General features: G+C 38.4%; 1 protein-coding gene across 5 annotated transcripts in view; it reads left to right on the top strand.

Moving 5' to 3' along the window:
- Positions 1–13,378: 13,378 nt before the first annotated feature.
- ABCB4 (ATP-binding cassette, sub-family B (MDR/TAP), member 4) overlaps positions 13,379–13,716 on the top strand; it is a 106,958-nt gene continuing 106,620 nt past the window's right edge. For 2 of the 5 annotated variants that reach the window (XM_056797298.1, XM_056797294.1), the window contains exon 1: positions 13,379–13,514. The gene's annotated coding sequence lies outside the window, so the exon portion shown is untranslated. Of the gene's footprint in view, positions 13,515–13,560; positions 13,695–13,716 lie in introns of those variants that run through there. The other 3 variants (XM_056797295.1, XM_056797296.1, XM_056797297.1) reach the window with 3 other exon arrangements.

Raw genomic sequence — 13,716 nt, 5'->3', positions numbered from 1 at the left:
CAGAACAAAGTATGTTTGGGATCTGATTAAAAAATGACCGGCATGCAAATATTGGGAGAATGTTATGTACAAAAAAAAAAGCCCAATGGATTTATTAATATTTCCTATCAAGAATTTATTTTGAAATTTTTATTATTCTTATGGTGACAGTTCCTTTCCCTGTGATGAGTAATTCAACTCAGCAAGTATCTAATTAAGCATTTTCTGTTTGCAAGGTGAGAATAGATATCAGGAAAACTTGGATTCAAGTTCTGCCTCTTTTGTGGTTCAGTTGTTTCAGTCATGCCCAACTTTTTGTGATCCTATTTGACTTTTGTTTTATTTTGTTTTGTTTTTTGGCAAAGACAGTTGAGTAGATTTTCATTTCCTTCTCTAGCTCATTTTACAGATGAGGAAATTGAGGTAAAAAGTATTAAGTAACTTGCCCAAGGTCACACAGCTAATCAATGAGGTTATATTTGAACTCAGGAAGATGAGTCTTCCTAACTCTAGGCCAGGTACTATATCCACTGTGCCACCTCGCTGCTCCCTCTAACCTCAGTCTAGTCACTTAATCCCTAGTACACCAAACTATTCTCTAAAACTATAAATTGTAGAATTGTGATTCTGTAATAGAGGGAGTCCTCTCATTCCTTACACCAATGAAATCACAAATACAGAGGAGGGATGACAGCATTGTGTAGTATATTATGCAGGGGGTACAAAAGCAAAAGTGGCTGAAAACTGGAAGAGTGGGGAAAGAGTTAATTTGAAGCCAATCTAAGATCAAATCCTAAATCTGCCTCTGTGTGACTTTGGGCAAATCACTTGCCATCTCTGAACTTCATTTTCTTCATCTGCAGTAGGAAGGGTTTGGGTAAAATGACCTTTGAGTTTCTTCCAATTCTAGATGTATGATTTCTAATCATGAAACTTACGTTGTCTTTGGAGAAACAACCTGTAAAGCAGAAACATCATTGTGAGAATTTGAGGAGGAGGAAACCACTATCAAGAAGGATCAGGAAAAACTTCCCATAGGAGGCAGTCTATGAGTGGTCTTTGCAATAAGCTTAGAAGGTTAGGTGAAGGAAGAGGTGCTATAGAAATGGTAGACAGACCCCATGCAAAGACATAGACAGGAGATGGACTACCAAGTAGAAGGTTGCCCAATTTGGCTATAAGGTTCAGGACATCAAGGAGAATCATATGAATTAAGTCCGAGAAAGAGGATTGGCATCAGATTCTTGAAAATCTAAGTACCAAACTGAGGTATTTATGATTTATCCCAAACTGAGCCACTAAAGATTTGAATAAGGAAGTGACATAGTCAGATCTATACTGGAAAGAGGATTTTGGAAGCTGTGTGGTGTATGGATTGGTCTAGATTTTCTTCCTTGGTCAGCTCTAGATATTTATTCTACCATGCATAGTGTCTAATAGTTTGAGATTGGCCCTAATTGGCTTGGGAAAAAGGCAAAAAATCCAGAGAAGACAATACCACCAGTTTATCCATGGTGGATAGCCTACACTTTTTGCCTCATAATTCTATTATTACTACTTTTCTAATTCTTAGTGCATCTGACTTGGTCAAACTGTGTAAGAGAGAATTTGCAAGGCATGCATGCAAGAGAGAATTTACATGCATGCAAGACAGAAAGCTGAGGACAGAAGAGCTGTCAGTCAAGTGACAGTTCCATTGGAATGTTCCCGGAAAAAAACAGTTAGAGCCAAGCCAGCAGCTGAACTGTGGTGGACTTATTTCTGACCTAGGCTAAGAAGTTTGTGGCTTCTGGAGCTGGGGGAGAGGCATGTGAATTAAGTTTTAGCTGATTGTGGCAGATGGTGAAGACCCTGAAGCTTTTGCTGACTGACTGATATTTAACTGGCCGATTAGAAGAAAAAGAAGAAAGAAGAAAAATATTTGTCCTCTTATCTCTCTCTGACTGTCCCTGCCAGTGACTGATTGCCATTTCCGCAATATCCTCCTAACCCTCATTTTAGAGTATAGGGAACCCTATCCCTCTTACCTTATCCTCTATCCTTGTCCTGTCTTCCCTAAATAAACCCCCTATTTGAGTAATCAATAGAAAAGAATATTTCCTCTGAAATCTCATAGTTTACCCTGAGTGAAACTGGAGATGGGGGAAGAGAAGCTAAAGGCTTCAGAAAAGGGAGGAAACCAGGAGGTGAAGGGAGGAGGGTAGGTAAAATCTTGATCCATTAGTCATCTAGAGTATTGACCAATAGACATGCTCAGAAGTATCCGTCTATTACAGATTATCACTCTATTGCAAGTATATATCTATTATAAAACTCAACAGTGATCTTTTAGACTGTTAAGAAAACTGTGGGATCAGATTGTGACAATGTCTAGCCCTTGTTCCCTTGAACTTATAGAGTTTATAAAGGCTTTAAGATCCTAAATAAATAAAATCCACACATAATTCACAATTTCTTATCTCTAATAATTTCATCTTCTTTCATCTTCCTCTATCTTCTAACAACTGGAAATCATCCCCAAAAGTGATCTATTTCAACTTCTCAGCTTTTGCCTTTTGCTTCTCCACTCTCTGAAAGAGATGTCAACAGAGAAATGAATACCCCCCCCAAAAAAAGCTTCAAAAGAAAACATAAAGAAAAAAGAGAACTCATGAATACTAAAATCATTGATTACAAATTTTTTTTTAAGTTGCAACATCCTGGGGCAAAGTCAAGATGGTGGCGTAGAGGCAGCGAAAGTTCAGACCTCTGAAAACCCTTTCTCACTGATTAAAAGCAAAATGCTTCTAGGGGACTGAAAACCAAATCTAACAACAGGACAAAGCTAAGGAACTCTCCTGCTGGACTCAACTTAAAAGGTATGCCCCTCCAAAAAAAAGCCTGAATTCTAGGACACTCGGGTTTAAGGGGAAGGAGGAAGGAAGGTCATAGGACCCCTCCCCCACCTACAGTACTGAGCCTCCAGCAGTATCTGGAATCTCTGGACCAGTAAAGGCACTAGCCTGGAGGGAGTACCTTGTGGGCACAGCAGTGCCAGGCTCAGGGCTTTGAACACAGGTAGTGGGGAGGCATGTTAAGGAGAAACACAGAGGAGAAAGCCTAGTCTCAGCAGCCGAGACACTCCATACTGCCCTCCCTTTCACAAGGTTTTGGCCCCAGGGCATATCCAGCTCTGCAAGATCAACTCTGCCCTGGCCTAATATTATCAAGCCTTCAGAGGGCAGGGAAACTCAAGATCCAGAACCCCTCCCCCAAAGACTGCTCTGAGAGCCTTGCTGACTAAGCACCAAGGGTGAAGACTGCAACTACTGCAAAACACCTTAATAACAAGGTGGGAAACTCAGCTCCTTTTTAACTTCTGCTGACAGCTGGGGAAGGTCTGACATCAGGACTCAACCTGACCAATCAGCAAAGCAGAGAAGAAGCCCCTTCAGGACAGAAAAACCCAAACCCACAGATCCAGCACATAATGAGAGGAGTAAGACAACAGGCAACTATGGTGGGGGTGGGGGGAAAGAGGAAAATATGAGCAAACAACAGAAAAGGAAAAAAGAAATTCTAATCAACAGCTTCTAACCAGGCAATGAACAAAGAGCAAATGAAACAGAGGAAGATCAAGGAACACCAAGCAAAAACACCAAAATTCCACAGGTTTTGGAAGAACTCAAAATACAATTCAAAAAACAATTAAGAGAGACTGAAGACAACTAGGAAAAGAATTTAAAAAGCAAGATAAGTCATCTGGAAACAGAGGCACTTGAACTAAAATGAGAAAGTAGTGTCTTAAAAGCCAAAATTAACCAGCTTGAAAATGAGACAAAGGAGATGAAAGATAACCCCCAAAGAAAATCAGACCAGAAGGAGAAGGATGATCAAAAAGCTAGGGATGAAATTCAGTCTTTAAAAACTAGAAAACAACAACTAGAAGCAAATGACTTCACAAGGCAGCAGGAAACTATAAAACAAATCAAAAGAATGAAAAAAAAATTGAGGAAAATATGAAACACCTCATCCACAAAACAGAAGATTTAGAAAACAGGTCCAGTAGAGACAACATAAGAATCATTGGTCTACCAGAAGACCATGACAAAAGAAAAAGCCTGGACATCATTCTATAGGAAATTATCCAAGAAAACTGTCCCAACATTCTAGAGCAAGAGGGAAAAGTAGAGATTAAAAGAATCCACAGATCACCTCCTTTACTTAATCCCTAACTGACAACACTCAGGAATGTTATAGCCAAATTCAAGAACTACCAGACCAAGGAAAAATTAAGCAATACAAGGGAGGGAGAGGGTGGAAGGGTAGTTTAAAAAACTGTAAAGAAAATAAGAGGGGAATAAGAAGGGAGGGGTAGAAAGGGAAGTAAAATAAGGATGGGAATTAGGGGGACTGATTAAAAAACAAAACACTGGTGTAGAAGGAAATAGTAATGTTGCGACATCCTAACATTGCTTGATGACTAATTCTCTCCCCTCCACCCAAAAATGCCACATATTCTTTCTTTAAAGGAAGGAGAATTAGAATTAACTTTGATTTGGAAATTTTCCTCTATCCTACAACATATTTGGAATTCTTCAGATTTTTTTGATGGTTGTTAACTTGAGAACAAAAATGTAATTACATTTAAAAAAATAATTTCACAGCATCCCTTGAGGTCACCAGAAATATCATAGGACCAATCAATCAATCAACTAGCATTTCTTAGTTGTGTAAAATTAAGGCTGAGAATCACTGACTGAGTTAATTGGTATACTTATAGGAAATGGTCCATTTCCTCCACCAAGTTGTTTTGATACTTCTTTAAATGACATTTACAAATAATTGGATGTGTGGGAAGTTGCAGTTTTTATTTTAAAAAAAAACAGTCTACCTCAACAAAAATAACCTTCAGAATTTGACTAATGTCTGTCTATTTTGTTCATCTTCAAGTTGTACCTATTCAACCCAAAAGATCTATGAGGCAATTTGACCTTGGACCTCCCAAAGCTACACTTGTGTGTCATTTCTCTAGACTGGAATAAACAACATTATCTCAGTGCTTACTAGCAATTTCTCCACTGAATGTTTCTAAAAGTGAAATGAAAGACTGCCAACACATCCACCAATACTTAGTAAGGTCTAAAGAACAGAACACAAAGGACCAAATCATCATTACCACCATCACTGGCTATATCGAGTGCCTGTGGGAGTATAGGCACTATGTACTTAAAAGAATCCTTTTTATCTTGTGCATTTTATAATAAGGGGGAAAAGACGGGGATTAAAGAAATAATTTTTAAAAGGAAAGTTACCCAAGTCTAGCAAATATTTTGTAGATGGGATAGTGGAGGAAAATAGTAGAGGAAGTAAATGCAAGGGGTAGGGTGGTATACCAAATGGAAAGATATGAGATCTAGAATCATAGCACCTAACTATTTGTGTGACATTGGCAAGTTATTGACTCGCTCTGGGTCTTGGTTTCCTCATAAGTAATATGCTAAATGTAAAGTCTCAATGACCTCCACCAGAAGTCACCTTTCTGCTCTAAATTTGTGATCTTATGACCTGGTTGGAGTTTGTGAGGCTAGGGGAAGTTAAACTGTATAAACTAAGGCAAATGTCAGAAATTTAGAAAGATACCAAAAGGATTAGGTAGCAGGGTGTCTGAAAGCAACTAGGAGCCTGTGCAACACAGACATATGTGAGAGTGACTGTTCAATTAGGAAACAATTACAAATAAAAGGATGGCATCATTTGCTAGGCACAAACACAACCAAAGCAGAAAAAGACCTAAAGATATTCAAATCACAGAACCAGAAGGGAAGTTGGGGAAATTATCCAGATTGTCTTTCAATTATTCTATGATAAAATCATTATAGCTAATAACAATCTGTCCAATGAGATAGCATATACAATATGCCTTACAATCTAGAATGCACTACAGAAAAATAAGCTATCATTATCATCTTTAGTCCATGTGCTTCCATTTCAATAGCTGTGGTAATGCTAGTGACTGACATGCATAGAGTGATAATTATAATTTCTATCATTATAATTTATAATAATTATTATTAACTTGTAAAAATGTTAAATTCTGATACTTTCATTCAAATAACAAATGGCAATTCATTTCCCCATTTCTACAAGAAACCATGGAAAAGTATATATTTTATTTAGATACATTATATGTTTCTATTTACAATTACATCTGATTGTTAGAGAAATTAATATTAAAGCAATTCTGAGGTTCTACTTTGTACTGAACTGATCAATAAAGATTATTTTGTATGGAATATGTTGGAAGATATGATGGAGAATAGGTGCATTGATGTATTGGTGCAGCTATGAAAAGTTCCAATGAGTCTAAAAAGCAAATTGGAATGATATCCAAAAAGTTATAAGCCTACTGAGTCTATTCCCCAAAAGGATCAAAAAAGAAGAAAGGTAGGTCCTATATATATATATATATATACAAAAATGCTCATAGTATCTCTTTTTATGTTGGCAAAAAAAAAGAAGACTGAGGGAATACCCATCAGGTAATAATAGAACAAGTTGGCATATGAATGGAATGCAATACTATCATGCTTTAAGATTAGAATTAAAGATGATTTCCAAGAGACATGAAAAGACATATAAACTGATAGTGAAATGAGCAGAATCAGAAGGGGTGTGTGTGTGTGTATTTGTGGGGGGGTGTCAGTGTATGTGTGTGCATCATTAATTTTATAAAAAGGAACGATTTCCATTGTATGCCCTTTGGAATGGTATTCCCATTGGATGGTTGGAATGTCATTTGGAGACTATTCCAAGGGTATTTCGCTGTGATATCATCTCAGTTTAATCTGTATATATCTTTTTTGCTTATAATTGTTTGTGTATCATCTCATTCAACTATAAGCTCCTTGAGATCAGAAACTATTCCTTGTCTTTATGTTCCCAGCCCTTAGCATGGTGTCATGTCTCACACATAGAAGTTACCCAATAAATACTTATTGGTTTGACTTCACTTGTATGAATGGTTGAAGAATGAAATGAACAGAATCTGCAGAGCAACTTATGCAATAACAACATTGTACAACATCTCTGATCAATGCATTAACTGTCCTTGATTCCAGGAGACAAATGATGAAACCTGCCATCTTCCTCCTGATTGAGAGGTGATGGACTCAAAGTCCAGAATAAGACATATATTTCTGGAAATGGCCAATGAGGGAATTTATGCTTGGTTGGCCCTGCAACCAAGTACTAGAATTTTGTTCTTTTTCTTTTCAGTATAATAGAAGGAAGAAAAAATAGATTTCCATTCATTAAAAAATAAATTTTAATTTAAAAGCATTAAATATTAAAGAATAATGGCAATTCAGCAACTTTTCCCAGAACCATTAATGAGAATGAGATGATAATGATAATAAGGACTCACATCTATGTAATAGTTTAAGGCTTGTATATGTTATCTCATTTGCTTCTTACAATCCTATTAGATAGATCTTCTTATCCCCATTTTAAAGATCTAGAAACTGAGGTTCATAAATGCTAAGTGATTTGAACATGGTCACATAGCTAGTATCTATCAGAGAAGAAATTAGAATTTAGATCTCTCTAGGCTCCAAGACCTGCAATTTCCCCAACTCTCTCTTATAGAAAATTCATCCTAGACGTAATTTGATCTCCTCATGCTAGTTATTAAGCTTCTCTATTCTTTAATACATTGGTGAATTGGAGCTTTCATCTTGGGGACTACTCTCTCCCCGGGTGCAGCTGGAAATCTAGCAATGTTTTCTTCTCTTATGTGACTCTTCCGTGTTCTCCCATAAATCATTCATAAGGGGTCCACGTGACATGCCAGGGGCCTTCTTCTGGAACTCTTGTCATCTAGTTAGCAGTAGAGCAGTTTATCCTTCACTCCTCTCCCTCTTCACCCCTCAACCTCCACCATATTGGATCTAAAAATTCTGAGTTACAAACTCTTTCTTTCTCCAGCCTCTCCCCTACCCACTAAAAATTATTTGACCCTGGGCAAGTTACTTAATCCCTCTGTTCTTCAGTTTTCTCACCTATAAAATGGGGGTGATGATAAAAGTAATATTGGGTTACTATGAGGATCAAGTGAGATGATATATGTAAAGCACTTTGCAAATATTAAAGTAATCTATAAATGTTGTTATTAATTCAAAGCACACCAATGCCTTGTTGTGGCATGAAGATGATGTTGAGTTTCTGAAGGCCATGCCAGGGTCTTGTAAGGTCTGGCAGGTTCCAGCATAATGGAAAATCTTTGGATCCAGTCCCAGCAACAGTCTCTGCTTTCTGAGAATCAATATAGCTAAGTATCAAGAGTTCATCATTCAGTGATGAACTATTTGGCCATAGAAGAGGGCTTCTTAATCTGGGGTCCCTGGATAGATTTCAGAGGGTGCATGAATTTGGATAGGCAAAAAACAAATTTATTTTCATTAATATAAACTTGAAATTTGATATTTTCTTCAATAGTTATTTTTAAAGAATCATTATTTTGAAAGGGGGACAACTAAGTAGTACAGTAGATAGAGTTCTGGGACTGGAGTCAAGAAGACTCGACTTCCTGAGCTCAAATCTGGCCTCAGACACTAGGTGTGTAACCCGGGGCAAGTCAGTTAACCCTGTTTATCTCAGTTTCCTTATCTGTAAAATGACATGGAAAAGGCAATTGGCTTCATTAAAAAAAAAAAACTGGGTCATGACCATGGCTAAACAATGAAATTCTGGAAAGACATTCATTGGTTTCACAAGATATCCAAAGGAGGTCATGAGACAAATAAGTTTAAGATAATCTGCCCCAGAAAGATAAAACCTGCTCCTTCTCTCAAAAATATTAATTGCCTGTGAATTGATCCAACCATTCGGGATGGCAATTTGGAACTATGCCCAAAGTACTTTAAAAGAATGTCTGCCTTTTGATTCAGTCATACCACTGCTGGGTTTATACCCCAAAGATATTATAAGGAAAAATATTTGTACCAAAATATTCATAGCTGCACTCTTTGTGATCGCAAAAAAAAAATTGGAAAATGAGAGGATGCCCCTCAAACGGGCAATGGCTGAACAAATTGTGGTATCTTTTGGTGAGGGAATACTATTGTGCTCAAAGGAATAATGAACTGGAGGGATTCCATGTGGACTGGAAAGATCTCCAGGAATTGATGCAGAGTGAAAGGAGCAGAACCAGAACATTAAACACAGAGATGGATACTCTATGGTACAATCTAATTTAGTGGACTTCTCTAGCAGCAATGCAATGATCCAAGACAATCCAGAAGAACTTATGAGAAAGAACACTATCCACATCCAGAGAAAGAACTGTGGGAGTAGAAACACAGAAGAAAAAACAACTGCCTGATCACATGGGTCAATGGGGATATGATCAGGGATGTAGACTCTAAACAATCATCCTAGTGCAAATACTAATAATATGGAAATAGGTCTTGATCAATGGCACATGTAAAACCCAGTGGAGTTGCTCATTGGCTATAGGAAGTGGGAGGAAGGAAGGAAGAGGAAAGAACATGAATCATGTAACCATGGAAAATATTCTAAATTAATTAATTAATTGGAATTTTCAAATAAAAATATTAACTGCCTACTGTGTTCAAGGTGCTTTGGGCAATTTTAAAAATTAATTAGAAGTTGTCCCTGATATTAAATGTCTTATAGTTTGGAAGAGGAATTTATAATCTCTTATATCAAGTTGTAGTATGGCAATATCATCGAAGCAGAAATGGAGCTCTTGAAATTGGGTGGGATCCAGTTAGATACCCAAATACACAGATGTTCACATGGCTTTTTCCAGCAAACAAAGATATATGTTCTGCTTGGGTCCCCATCCTTGAAACCTATTAATAGATTTAAAAACTGTTTCCCTTTCAAAGGCAAACTTCCTATGTTAACTCAGACAAATATACATAGACACACACATACACACGGAGACACTATCTCTTTAGTATTTAATTGGCATCTTAAAATTCAGGTTCTTTCTCCACCTCCATCCTTCAGATTCTCCTTTGTTTATTTTGAAGATATAGAAGAGACAATTCAATTAATTTGCATGTCACTGTATGTTCAAGTGATTCTTAATTGATGAAGGAATAGAATTCAGGTCTTCCTGACTCTTTCTCCAGCATACACCTAATATAAAGAGAAGAAAGGGGAGGTAAATAGAATCCGGTAAAGGTGGATTTATAAAGGGGAATAACTAGTTTAAAAACAAAAGTAATTAAAACTTTGTTCTAATGAGAGTCTTGGATAAGATGCTTATGTGAGGGTCTTAGAATAGTGACCAAAAAAAAAAAAGAAAAAGAATCTCAAAATACTGCATTCTCTAATTATAGTAGATTGGAACCAGGGCAGAGTAGTTTGAATAGTGAATAGAAAGGGTTTTAACTAAAAAAAATATTCTCTTTTCAGCTTTTTCATGTGGGAGGAAAAATCTTTGCTAAGACTCTGGTGAAACTAAATATAGTAACCTTGTGTTTAAGAAAAGTAAAAATTCAAGTTTTTGAAATAAGAATTCACTTTTTGGTTAAAAAAATACTGGGAGAACTAAAAGCAATCTGGCAGAAACTAGATATAAACTAATATCTTACACTATTTATCAAGATAAAATCAAAGCTAATTCTTTCAAGATGGGTTCTGCCAAGAATGCTGACTGTCTGCCACACAGAATAGGGACAGCCACAGCTCTGTGGCCTCAGCCCTAGAATTTATTCACTCCTATGTTAGCCTTTCCATACAGACTTTCTCTAGTTTTGAAGATATCTTTCTGACCTCCATAAAGTCCAAATTTGATGACTCGTTGTGGTATAGAAGTAACCCTGGGATCTTAAAGATAGGACCAGCAGATCATAAGTTCTGGGAGATTTTATCAAGCTGGAAAGGATTCAAGTATGGTCCCAGTATTAGACTATGCCTGCTTTTTGAGAGCCAGTTTACCTGAGTTTGGAGAAGATCTTTACTAATTGTAAACCGCTCTGTTTAGTGATGGATTTCTTAGACATGGCAAAGCAAAACACAAAGAAAAGTAGAATGTGGGCTTCAGTCTTTTGTTGCCAAGAGTTCGTAGAAATGGTAAAAGATGAATCATATTGATCATATATAAGCATGAACTTTGTTATGAATCATCTGAATGGAGGATCTTGTCTAGTGAACAATAAATAGACATAATGCTTAGGTACTAAATTTCTGCCATTCTTGACCTTCTCCTAATAAATGAAACTGGAATATGAAAAAGGAGCTTCCACCTAAATAGATAAATGGATCACAGGTTCTCGTTAAGGAGAGCAAATGAAGTCAACAAAATCCATTTTATCGTGAGTCCAAAGGCAACAACAAAAAAAATCATTCATGCAATTTTGGTCATCTAACTTAAAGGGCTCATGAGCATTTGCAAAAAGGACTACCATGGCAATAGTTGCAGCTTACTGCCAACATCCATTGCAGAGAAAGAAGAGATAGAGAAATTCTGTGAGGAACATCAAGCCAACCATTTATCTATTTAGGTGGAAGCTCCTTTTTCATATTATAGTTTCATTTAAAATAAGTGTCCAGAATGGTAAAATTTAGTGCCTAAGTATTAAATTAACATTTATTTTACTCCTCAGTGGTCATAGATGAGAAGAGTGAAAATATGTTGGAAATAATAATTAACATGTAGGGCTTCAAGCTTTGCAAATTACATATGTTATCTTATTTAATCCTCACAACAGCCTTGTGAGATAAGAAAGGTATTATTACCCTCATTTTATGAACAAGGAAGCTGACATAGATAGGTTAAGGTCACATAACTAAGAAGTATCTGAGGTGGGATTTGAACTCAGGTCTTCCTGATTCTAAGTCTAGCGCACTTCTCTATTCACTAGTAACTACTGGTTTCTTTAGTAGCTCTTTTACAGAGATTTGACACTCCAGTATGAGAGAGGGACTCAGCAGAACAGAGATCAGAAACAAAGAAAAAGGATAGCTTGGATTCCCATTTAGAATCCCAAAATCCTTCTTGTTGAGGCCACCTCAGCCTTAGACACTAAAAGTGAAGGTTCAGTGGCTGAGATCAGTAAACAATGCCAAACATGCTAGCATGTATGGATGCCATGTAATACTGCTGAGCTTTAAGAGGAAAAAAAAGAGAAATCCAGGAATGTGGGAAGACAATGAAAATAACAATATTGGCCAATATTTACATTAATATTTTATGGAACTATATATTACTCAAAATATTAAGCATTCTATATAATATATTTATATTATTACAAATTTATACACATTTATATTTTAAGGTTTGCAAAGTGCTTCATCACATTTGATCCTAGCTACAACTCTATGATATGGATGCTATTATTACCCCCTTTTACAGATGAGGATACTGAGACTGGGAGGTTAAATGACTTGCCCATAATCACATAGTGAGTGTTTGCAACAGGATTCAAACTTAGGTCTTCCCGACTCCTCCTCCAGCATGCTCTTAGTATGAAAAGATTCGGGAGGTAAGCAGAATCAGGGAAATTCTGATGTAAATAAAATGTCAAAATAAAAGACATTAAAACTTTTTTCAAACAGAAGTCTTGGATGAGGTGATCCCAAGTTTCCATCTAAATCTAAAATTAGAGGAAAGAAGCATAATTTTTGGCAAAAGAAAGCCTAAACATAAGGAAAACCCTTTTGATTTTGAGGATTCATGATTTGCATAGATTACCCTGTTGGTTCTCCATCTCTGGAATTCTAAGAAAAGAATTAAAAAATCACTTGACAGGTGTCATTTCAGTGTAAAGCAGTCTTGAAGAGGGGTATTTTGAAGTGGGAGATGAAAGGTAGTAGAGGTGGTTTCCACTGGATTCTTTTCAGTCCTTGTGATTTCTTGTTGGAAGCCAGAAAAAGTGGCCCACATGGGTATCAAAAGGAAAAGAAAGTCTGTCCCCTGCAACAGGCAAGGGAAGGGTGTGTGTGTGTGTGTGTGTGTGTGTGTGTGTGTGTGTGTGTGTGTGTGTGTGTGTGTGTGAAAATCATACAATTGAGAAAGTAAACTGCCGGGTACTTAGAGTGTCTCAGAAAGCCTAGAATCACCAGGGAAACATCCCAGTTCCTGGGCTTGGCAGGGCTTGGCTTGGGAATCACCACCTCAGCATCCGCGGCTGCCCCCGCCCCAGCAGAAGTTGGTCGGGCCGGGTCGGGCCGGGCCGGGCCGCGGGAAGGAGAAGGCAGCCATTCACCACGGTCCTAGCGGCCTGGAGTGGGAGTAGGGGTGGGGGTCGCGGAGTGCGAAGTGGGGGCTAGAGGCTGAGGGCGCCCCTCATTCCAGCAGCTTTGCGCCCAGGGATTGCCCGTCCTCTTCCTGCGGGCCCCGGTAGCCCCTCTGCCCCGGGCGGCCCCGGGGAGGCGTTGACCTGCAGCGCCCCGAGAGGTCAGGCTGCGTGGGGCCGGGAAGGAGGAGGCGGCGAGGCCGCGGCGAGCAAAGTCCAGTGCCCCGGGCCGCGGCTGTGCCCGAGGTAGCTGCGTGCACTCAAAGCGGGACCGAGAACTTGGAGGTGAGCTGGGGGTCCAGGAGCACGCGGGCGGCCCCGGCCCGGGCATCCCGGGCCTCCGAAAGAACTGTGCCTGAGCATTACGGGCGTCCCAGGGAGGGAGAGAGAACGACCTATCCTGTGAGCCCTGCCTGAGCAGCTGGGGACCTTTGCGCCAGATGTGGCCCAAGGCTATCCAGGGAGGTGAGGGAGGAGGATCGGATGG

Source organism: Monodelphis domestica, chromosome 5 (genome assembly GCF_027887165.1).
Source record: "Monodelphis domestica isolate mMonDom1 chromosome 5, mMonDom1.pri, whole genome shotgun sequence".
Classification (NCBI taxonomy): domain Eukaryota; kingdom Metazoa; phylum Chordata; class Mammalia; order Didelphimorphia; family Didelphidae; genus Monodelphis; species Monodelphis domestica.
Note: the sequence above shows the minus strand (reverse complement) of the source record. Positions and strands in the feature narration are given on the sequence as shown.